The sequence below is a fragment of the Papaver somniferum genome, chromosome 3 (assembly GCF_003573695.1).
Source record: "Papaver somniferum cultivar HN1 chromosome 3, ASM357369v1, whole genome shotgun sequence".
Taxonomy (NCBI): Eukaryota; Viridiplantae; Streptophyta; class Magnoliopsida; order Ranunculales; family Papaveraceae; genus Papaver; species Papaver somniferum.
This window is the reverse complement of record NC_039360.1, coordinates 204,041,853-204,053,040: the sequence shown is the minus strand read 5'-3', so window position 1 is coordinate 204,053,040 and position 11,188 is coordinate 204,041,853. Positions and strand designations below refer to the sequence as shown.

Below are 11,188 nucleotides of genomic sequence, written 5' to 3'. Positions count from 1 at the left end.
TTGGTTCGTATGCCAAAAAGAGTAGGTGCTTTTGTGAAATGAAGAAAGGGAAGAAGAAGACACAAAGTAAATACAAGAATAAGGGAGAAATTCTACTAATCTCTGTGTATTAGACAAACATTATAGCCTCTATTGATAGGACTAGCCATAAGGACATCCCGGTAATAAACGAGATTCACCCTACATATTCTTAACATAATTACACGTTTATAACACTTCCTCTGATGACATTGTATCTAAGCTAATTACAAACGTATCAGGAAAACTCAAAAGAGAAAAACCTGAATGTAAGGACTCGAAACAGTGTTGGACATGCAACTGTTGCCTCGTTAAAACCTTATTAGGTAACCCCAAAGGGACAAAACCTGGTCGAAGGGAAAAGAGTACAATTGCGAGTAAACTTATAAAGGATCTGGACATGCATATGTGATAGGTGTCAAATAGTGCATAATTTTATATCATTTTATTGGCATTTATCCCGTCTCATGCGCTTTAATTCTTCATTTCATCCCAAATTCTGTATTTTCATTATTTTTCAAGTATAATTACGTTTACTAATTTAATTTTGTGTTTTTAGGTAGTAAATAAAGCTTGGATGCTTAGAGAAGCAAAAGGAGCTGGAAATTAGAGGCCAACGGCTGAAAAGAAGAAGGTTCCGCTAAACTAGTGTAACAGAAATATCACACAATAGGCTGTTGTCGTCTTCTATCTTACTTGCAATCCGTTTGTGCAACTACATCTAGCAGTGGGCTTAGGGGAAGAATTGGGCTTGGAAAGAAGTCAAGGCAAGGTCTTAACCGGTTTTTATATATGGTACATCAAAACTGGATGTAATGCACAACGCCTTAGCATCGCCTGTTTTTCTCCCCTAAATTCTCTTCACGACCAGGAAACCTAATTCATTTCTCACCATTACTTCTACGGACAACAGAACTACCTTCATCTCTTCCTTCCCCATCTCTATCAACCCATACCCCTGTCTACTGCATCCACCAAACCACAATAAATCTACCTTTTCTCTTCCCCATTTCACACTCGACTCCCATTTTCTCACCTTGCTGTCCGTATCCTATTTGGATACTCCCTTGGAGCTGCAACTAGGTTTACTTCTTTTGACAAGAGAATGGGTATGAGAGGTCAATCTCTGAATTATGTTGAGACAATTCAAGGAGATAATTACAACAAGTAAGGGAATAGAAGAAATCTGAAATTGTTGGAGTGAAGTATAAGTTGACGTATGAAATCAGTTGAAGACTCCTTCAATTGTAGCTTGTATGTGATGTCGATGGAGTGGTTGGTGATGATGAAATCCGTATATTTTGCGTTGTCATTTGGTGAGTGATGAATATCTCAATCCCTAATTTTTTGATTGTACTTTACTGAAAATGGGTTTGAGAATAGGGAGAATTTTGTATAAATAGGGAGGCAGATGTATGTTGAAAGGCAAGCCCGGGTTAGCCGGTGCAATCTGCTGTTGTTAGGTTTAGGTTTAATTTGAATTTTACTTATGTTCTAAAAATCTCTGCTAGGGCAGAGATGAAACCCCTTTATTAATTAGAATTTCTCTTGTTTGATTTCACTTCTTCTCCATGGAATTTTATTGAAAAGCATGACTTGATTTCTGAAGACTAGCAAATTACTTTCACCTTGTATGTGAAGCATCCATGGTAATTAGAATAATTCTTTGTTATGTATTCAAGCTCTATGTAAATTGATTAAGTTCAATTTGTGATTACCTATGCCTTAAACAGATAGGTAACTCTAGGAATTGACATATTTTGCTGAGATTAAGTCATCATATTTGTTAGTGATTATATCACATCTTCAAGGTAGTTTGAGGCTAGCATCTCTATAGATCCTTGATTAAAAGATAACTAGTATATCAAATCAGAAATTTCTAAGCATGTAGGTGATGGATTCAAAGCCCTAGTTCATCTTTATTTTTCCTTTTAATATTGTTGCTTTAGTATAATCATCAATCCTAGCCGTATCGGCAAACAAAACTCCCTTTGTTAACTCTTTTTTTCTTTAATTAGTAATAGTAGAACTTAGAAGTTTAGCTTCGCATCGTTACAACTCCCTGTGGGATCGACATGTATTTGACATATTTATGTTATAGACACTGTGCGCTTGCAGGTTAATATTGTAGGTTTCTAAGCCTACCAAATTTTTGGCGCCGCTGCCAGGAAATTGGCAAACGGTGTAGTTGGAATTAAAAGGTTTTGCTTTACTGGTTGTAGTTAGGATTTGTACATAGTCTTTGTTTTCTTAAAAAGTATATATATATATATATATATGTATATCGTCCGTACAGTTTTATGAATCTTTGCATGCTTTCCTTTGTTTTCTATTTAATTGTGGTGCTATTACTTAGTTAGTTGAGTTCCTCCTATGTATGTATTCCATTAAAAGTTGAATGTACGTATACTTGTGTTTTGTTCCTGCATCATGTTCTGTAGACCATAGCTTTAGTTTTTGTTTTTTTTATAAAGTTTGTTTAAAGTGTCGTAGTCCATAGCTCATTGTAAATAATTAGGTTCACATTTCACTTTTTCCTTAGTCTAGGTAGATCAGTAAGTTTCTTTTACATCTGTAGGATCCAACATAGATTTTGTCATGTAGTCTTTTGATTTTGAATTTTAGTTAGATTGCATCTAGGAATTAGTTTAGTCTGTGACTTTTGTTTTACTTTAGTTCTTCTTAATCATGTAGCTAGATGGATCAGTTGAGCTTTATTTGTATCTATAAATGGTGTGTTGCATTTGTCCTGTAGCTATTAGTATTCATTAGTTTTGGTGCATAGTTTTAGTACAGATTGCATAATAATATAGCTTTAGTCCTTCATTTTCCTGTTTGTTTCATTTCATAAAGTTCAGTTTGGTCTTTTGTAGGTTCTCTGTACTTAAACACTTTAGCGTTTCATTTTTTGTTTGGCAGCTTATAGCCTGTAGCAGTTAGTACTAGTAGGAACTTGTTGATTGTGTTTGTCCTGTAGTTACTTTTGTTTTCTTTAGTCATTTACTTGCTCGCAGTTTAGGAGTTTCGTATGTACATAGCATTTAATTAGTTTCTATCCCACCTATAGCTTGTATATTGCTTAACATTAGTAATAGTTAGTGGTTGGTTTAGTTTATATTAGTTTTAGTTAGTAACGTGTATACCAATTTCAATCTGTACGCGTTAACCTTTCTCCATCTTATACACTATAGCATTCTTTTTTGGTTGCGCTACACATTTTTGGACGGTGATTTTTCTTGGGTGAGTTTACCAGGTGCGTACAAAGTTGCTGCGCAAGTCAGGGAGGAAAAATAGAAGGAGCAGAACAAGTCTGGTAGTAGGCTAGTAGCGCACTCTCCCGAAACTGTACCGCGGTAAAATTCTCGATACATTAATGTGATGCTTTTGCGATAAATGATTTCATTCCCTGCAATGTATGGTGTGTATGTGCATGCTATCATGATTTAGTTTCTCACATCCATAAGCATTTTTTTTCTGATATGTGCATACGTTTGGCTGGTATACTCATTTGTTTGTTGTTGGGAACTATACTTTAATTTGAATAGATATGTATGCTCGGCTATGATTTTACTTCTCGTTATCAAGCTGATTACCTAGTTACATTTGATCAAGAGCACCTAGTTGAAATCCATATTTCTGTCGTGGATAGAACTGCCCAACTTGCAATTATGAGTGATGCTCCGAATCTGCCCCGTACTCTCCAGGATTACATGTATCCTGCGAGAGTAAGTCTGTCATCATGTATTGTCTTACCCCAGAATGATGGATCGTTTGAATTGAGTGCGAATATGATACAAATGCTTCCAATATATCGAGGGGTTGAATATGAAAACCCTTATCATCATGTAAGAGAGTTTGAAGAAATTTGTCGGACTATGCAATCCGAACATATGTCCGAAGACTCTCTAAGACTGCGTTTGTTTACATTTTATTTAAAAGAAAGAGCTAAAGCATGGTTTTACAGTTTGAGACCATAGTCAATTACCACTTGGGAACAAATCATAAATCAATTTTTCAGAAAATTCTTTCCACATCATAGGACTATTGATATTCGTCAAAATATTAATTGTTTTGTCCAGTTAGATGGAGAGACTTTTTTCATTATTTTGAACAGTTTAATGATTTATTGATTGAATGCCCTCACCATGGCTTTGAGAAGTGGAGACTGGTCGCAATTCTTTACGAAGGATTAGACTTTAATTCTCGAGCCTTGGTTGAGTCTATGTGTAATGATGATTTCATTGATATGACTGTGGACAATGCATGGTCCTTTCTAGCTGAAGTTGCAGAGAAAACCCATCAATGGGAATCTTATAGGGAAACTAGGACAGTGTCACATGATATGGATGATCTCCATGAGTCAGATGTTGATTTTGACTCTTATAAAAATATAGAATTCTTAATTAGGAGAGTTGAATCTCTAGAGAGGTGCACAGATGAAAATTCTGATGCACCCAAGTTATGTAACCAGACTGAATTCTCTGTTTGTATCTTGTGTCATAGCTTAGGCCATTTGGTTGAGAACTGCCTTGAATTGCATGCCATTAAGCAGTCTAAAATGGGTCGTGCAAATACTTTCCATCAAATGTATGAGAATAACTTACACTCACCAACTTGTGAACTAGGAAGGATAAACAATCTGAATATTTTATGTACTGGAGACTCTACACAAGGTTTACAACCTGTAATGAGGCAACCAAATAAAAATGAAAAATGTGATGAGCACAGGGACTATGAATGTGAAATGTTTATTTTTCCATATGAACTTGATTCTGAAAATGGTGTTTCTTACCTTGCTGCTGAAAATGTTAATGCATGTTTGCCTATTTTAGAGGCAGATGTATGGGAAGAGAACACTAATGGTTTGGACGGGGTAACCTTTTCATGTATATGTGACGATGATGATGATATGGTGGTAGAAGAGGTTGTTAGTTATGAATGCAGAATCTCAGAGTTATGCAATTCTGAAACGTTAGATCATGTTGTAGAAACCTCCACTACTAATAGTTCATTTGATCTTCATACATCTCAGTGCTTATATATGCATGAAATTGATGTTGATTTGGGGCTTGTGCAATTGTTTTGTGAAGATGATCATGCTACACAACTTGTTTGTGGCTTATGAAAGGTTGAATTTTCTGTTGACACCAATGATCGTATGCATGAAAATATCTTGGATGTGTCTGATACCCTGCCTAGGTTACATCATGATGTTTCTTCTGGCTTTATTATGCATGAGACTGAAATTTTTGATGATGATGATTCTGAGTTGAGACTTGCTAATTTTTTCAACAAGCATGATACTGCAATTCTAGTTTCTGACTTAGGAGATGTTGATGTGACTGATAATAATGGTGATGTTGATCTCATACGTGTGAGCAACTTAGATGTGCCTAACTTACTTCCTATGTCACAAACTGATAATGTTCCATCCAACCTAGATTTTATTTGTAACAATATTGTGAAACCAACTTTTCTGAGAGTTCCTAATCTAGGTATGGAATTATGTGCTTCCCAAGTCCTCTTAGACTATTTTTCAGCTAAATATGATACCTTTGAGGAGCCACAGTTGGAATGTGTATCTATGCCCGTCCTTAGCAAAGACCGCTTTGAATTAGATCTTGTGCATGCGTCACCTCCAAAATTGCAAGATATTGTGTTCAAAAACACATTTGTTGAAAACTTATGGTTTAAGGGTAACTCGTTTACATCTGAAGTCTTACTTGCACTCTCATGTTATATTTGTGTAAGACTGTTGATGTCTTTGCATGTCATTTTCTGGGTCGATCCTCAGCTCTTTAGGTTGTATATTTACGGTGAATCATGTGTGTATATAATCCAATAGGTAAGTGTCCAATTTCTCTATCTTGAGTCGGTTACATTTTTCTCTTTCTGTTTATTGTGCCAATCCAATTTTCTTATCAGTTGATTTCTTGTTGGATTCTAGCCTTGAATAATGGAGTTCTAAATTTGCTTTTCGCGGATATATGATAATCTCTTTCCTTTTCTCTACTCAGCATGGTCCTTATGGTATGTTGTTATAATTATGATCATCTTTATAAATATCAAGGACAATGTTTAGTTTAGGTTTGGGGGTGAAAAGTACACGCCATATGATTGTCTCTGTGCTGTAATTGAGATGAACTCAGCCATGATAAAAAAAACTAAAAACTAAAAAATAATTGAGCTCATCTGCCTTGATTTGTAGTGTCTGCATTTATAATATCTTAGGATTCTTAATCTAGATGATGAGGCACCACTTGATTCTAGCACAATTCACATGTGATAAGAAACTTGCACATGCACGATCTACCATTTTCATCGGTTAAGTAGACTGTCAATCACTTTAAAATACTGAATGATACTTGACTAGCTTGTTCTTTGGTTGGATGGGATAGAAGTTGGAGGATACATAAAGAAAAGCAACCATTGAATTTGACCGGGTACATCGAAAAGGGCTACCTCTTGCTAAATGTCATGTAATTTTTATTTTTTTTCATAAGTCAACAGTGTTATCTCATATTGTTATGTTCTCTTAAAGTGTTCCTTCAGTAGAAAAAGAAAAAAAAATCAGAAAAAGAAAAGAAAATAAAGAAAAAGTAAAAATTCAAAAAAGAAAAGAAAAGGAAAGAAAAAGACAAAAAAATAGATAAATAAATGACAAGAGAGTCCATTTTGTTATGTTTCAAATGTTAAAGTCAATGTTTCTCTATTGCCTCAAAAATAAGAGAGTATTTGATGTAAATAAGAGTCTTGTTTTTGTTATATGTTGTAAATAGTCTTGTAATAAGCAAGGAGGGTGTAGCCGTCGATGTACAACGCGGGTAAGCTGAAATATCACCAACTGTTAGGTGAACATTCACAATTCTCGTAAAGCCGGATATCTAGCGTGACTTTGAATTCGGTTCTTAGCTAAAAACTATCTCTTAGTAATTGGCAGTCCTAACTTCTGATCATTCTATATACATGTGTAGATACACTTTACACTCTTATCACTTGTCCTTAATTGTTCCAGTGCTAGAATTTTGCCTTTGAAAGCTAGATTGACAGATCCATTTTGTTGTGAGTTTAAACTGAACTGCAGGTGTTACGAATCATACAAGGTGAGCTCTCTTTTGACCTAGAACTTTGTGGGTATGTTCTAAGCAAGCCCTCACGAGACTTCAACTCGTCCACTAGGTATACTTAGTGGTTTAAAAGGCTTATTGCATTCGCTAAATACAATCGAGAAACCAGCGACAGTGGTATAGGTAGGATTCCTTAGTTTTTGTTTTACTCGAGGACGAGCAAACTTCAGGTTTGGGCGTATTTGATAGGTGTCAAATAGTGCATAATTTTATATCATTTTACTGGAATTTATCCCATCTCATGCGCTTTAATTCTTCATTTCATCCCAAATTCTGTATTTTCATTATTTTTCAAGTATAATTTCGTTTACTAATTTAATTTTGTGTTTTTAGGTAGTAAATAAAGCTTGGATGCTTAGAGAAGCAAAAGGAGCGGGAAATTAGTGGCCAACGGCAGAAAAGAAGAGGGTTCCGCTAAAATAGTGTAACAGAAATATCACACAACAGGCTGTTATCGTCTTCGATCTTGCTTGCAATCCGTTTGTGCAACTACATCTAGCAGTGGGCTTAGGGGAAGAATTGGGCTTGGAAAGAAGTCAAGGCAAGGTCTTAACCGGTTTTTATATATGGTACATCAAAACTGGATGTAATGCACAACGCCTTAGCATCGCCTTTTTTTCTCCCCTAAATTCCCTTCACGACCAGGAAACCTAATTCATTTCTCACCATTACTTCTACGGACAACAGAACTACCTTCATCTCTTCCTTCCCCATCTCTATCAACCCATACCCCTGTCTACTGCATCCACCAAACCACAATAAATCTACCTTTTCTCTTCCCCATTTCACACTCGACTCCCATTTTCTCACCTTGTTGTCCGTATCCTATTTGGATACTCCCTTGGAGCTGCAACTAGGTTTAATTCTTTTGACAAGAGAATGGGTATGAGAGGTCAATCTCTGAATTACGTTGAGACAATTCAAGGAGATAATTACAACAAGTAAGGGAACAGAAGAAATCTGAAATTGTTGGAGTGAAGTATAAGTTGCCGTATGAAATCAGTTGAAGACTCCTTCAATTATAGCTTGTATGTGATGTCGATGGAGTGGTTGGTGATGATGAAATCCGTATATTTTGCGTTGTCATTTGGTGAGTGATGGATATCTCAATCCCTAATTTTCTGATTGAACTTTACTGAAAATGGGTTTGAGAATAGGGAGAATTTTGTATAAATAGGGAGGCAGATGTATGTTGAAAGGCAAGCCCGGGTTAGCCGGTGCAATCTGTTGTTGTTAGGTTTAGGTTTAATTTCAATTTTACTTATGTTCTAAAAATCTCTGCTAGGGCAGAGATGAAACCCCTTTATTAATTAGAATTTCTCTTGTTTGATTTCACTTCTTCTCCATGGAATTTTATTGAAAAGCATGACTTGATTTCTGAAGACTAGCAAATTACTTTCACCTTGTATGTGAAGCATCCATGGTAGTTATAATAATACTTTGTTATGTATTCAAGCTCTATGTAAACTGCTTAAGTTCAATTTGTGATTACCTATGCCTTAAACAGATAGGTAATTCTAGGAATTGACATATTTTGCTGAGAGTAAGTCATCATATTTGTTAGTGATTATATCACATATTAGCTCCTTGATTAAAAGAGAACTAGTATATTAAATAAGGAATTTCTATGCATGTAGGTGGTGGATTCAAAGCCCTAGTTCATCTTTATTTTTCCTTTTAATATTGTTGCTTTAGTATAATCATCAATCCTAGTCGTATCGGCAAACAAAACCCCCTTTGTGAACTCTTTTTTTCTTTAATTAGTAATAGTAGAACTTAGAAGTTTAGCTTCGTATCTTTACAACTCCATGTAGGATCGTCCTATATTTGCCATATCTATGTTATAGACACTTTGCGCTTGCAGTTTAATATTGTAGGTTTCTAAGCCTACCAAGTTTTTGACCGTATGCCAACTCCCCGGCAGCGGCGCCAAACTTGGTAGGCTTAGAAACCTACAATATTAAACTGCAAGCGCACAGTGTCTATAACATAGATATGGCAAATACAGGTCGATCCCACATGGAGTTGTAACGATGAGAAGTATATCAAATCAGGAATTTCTATGCATGTAGGTGGTGGATTCAAATCCCTAGTTCATATTTATTTTTTCTTTTAATATTGTTGCTTTAGTATAATCATCAATCCTAGTCGTATCGGCAAACAAAACCCCCTTTGTTAACTCTTTTTTTCTTTAATTAGTAATAGCAGAACTTAGAAGTTTAGCTTCGTATCGTTACAACTCCATGTAGGATCGTCCTATATTTGCCATATCTATGTTATAGACACTTTGCGCTTGCAGTTTAATATTGTAGGTTTCTAAGCCTACCAAGTTTTTGACCGTATGCCAACTCCCCGGCAGCGGCGCCAAACTTGGTAGGCTTAGAAACCTACAATATTAAACTGCAAGCGCACAGTGTCTATAACATAGATATGGCAAATACAGGTCGATCCCACATGGAGTTGTAACGATGCGAAGCTAAACTTCTAAGTTCTACTATTACTAATTAAAGAAAAAAAGAGTTAACAAAGGGGTTTTGTTTGCCGATACGGCTAGGATTGATGATTATACTAAAGCAACAATATTAAAAGAAAAAATAAATATGAACTAGGATTTGAATCCACCACCTACATGCATAGAAATTCCTGATTTGATATACTAGTTCTCTTTTAATCAAGGAGCTATAGAGATGCTAGCCTCAAACTACCTTGAATATGTGATATAATCACTAACAAATATGATGACTTACTCTCAGCAAAATATGTCAATTCCTAGAATTACCTATCTGTTTAAGGCATAGGTAATCACAAATTGAACTTAAGCAGTTTACATAGAGCTTGAATACATAACAAAGTATTATTATAACTACCATGGATGCTTCACATACAAGGTGAAAGTAATTTGCTAGTCTTCAGAAATCAAGTCATGCTTTTCAATAAAATTCCATGGAGAAGAAGTGAAATCAAACAAGAGAAATTCTAATTAATAAAGGGGTTTCATCTCTGCCCTAGCAGAGATTTTTAGAACATAAGTAAAATTTAAATTAAACCTAAACCTAACAACAACAGATTTCACCGGCTAACCCGGTCTTGCCTTTCAACATACATCTGCCTCCCTATTTATACAAAATTCTCCCTATTCTCAAACCCATTTTCAGTAAAGTACAATCAGAAAATTAGGGATTGAGATATCCATCACTCACCAAATGACAACGCAAAATATACGGATTTCATCATCACCAACCACTCCATCGACATCACATACAAGCTATAATTGAAGGAGTCTTCAACTGATTTCATACGGCAACTTATACTTCACTCCAACAATTTCAGATTTCTTCTGTTCCCTTACTTGTTGTAATTATCTCCTTGAATTGTCTCAACGTAATTCAGAGATTGACCTCTCATACCCATTCTCTTGTCAAAAGAAGTAAACCTAGTTGCAGCTCCAAGGGAGTATCCAAATAGGATACGGACAACAAGGTGAGAAAATGGGAGTCGAGTGTGAAATGGGGAAGAGAAAAGGTAGATTTATTGTGGTTTGGTGGATGCAGTAGACAGGGGTATGGGTTGATAGAGATGGGGAAGGAAGAGATGAAGGTAGTTCTGTTGTCCGTAGAAGTAATGGTGAGAAATGAATTAGGTTTCCTGGTCGTGAAGGGAATTTAGGGGAGAAAAACAGGCGATGCTAAGGCGTTGTGCATTACATCCAGTTTTGATGTACCATATATAAAAACCGGTTAAGACCTTGCCTTGACTTCTTTCCAAGCCCAATTCTTACCCTAAGCCCACTGCTAGATGTAGTTGCACAAACGGATTGCAAGCAAGATCGAAGACGACAACAGCCTGTTGTGTGATATTTCTGTTACACTATTTTAGCGGAACCCTCTTCTTTTCTGCCGTTGGCCACTAATTTCCCGTTCCTTTTGCTTCTCTAAGCATCCAAGCTTTATTTACTACCTAAAAACACAAAATTAAATTAGTAAACGTAATTATACTTGAAAAACAATGAAAATACAGAATTTGGGATGAAATGAAGAATTAAA

The 11,188-nt window shown here is 35.7% G+C and overlaps 1 long non-coding RNA gene across 1 annotated transcript; it reads left to right on the top strand.

The window, feature by feature from the left end:
- Positions 1-473: 473 nt before the first annotated feature.
- On the top strand, positions 474-8,529 carry LOC113362043. The gene is made up of 3 exons (XR_003365512.1): positions 474-1,334; positions 3,272-3,371; positions 7,479-8,529. It is a non-coding gene; the product is annotated as an uncharacterized LOC113362043 (long non-coding RNA).
- Positions 8,530-11,188: the final 2,659 nt, after the last annotated feature.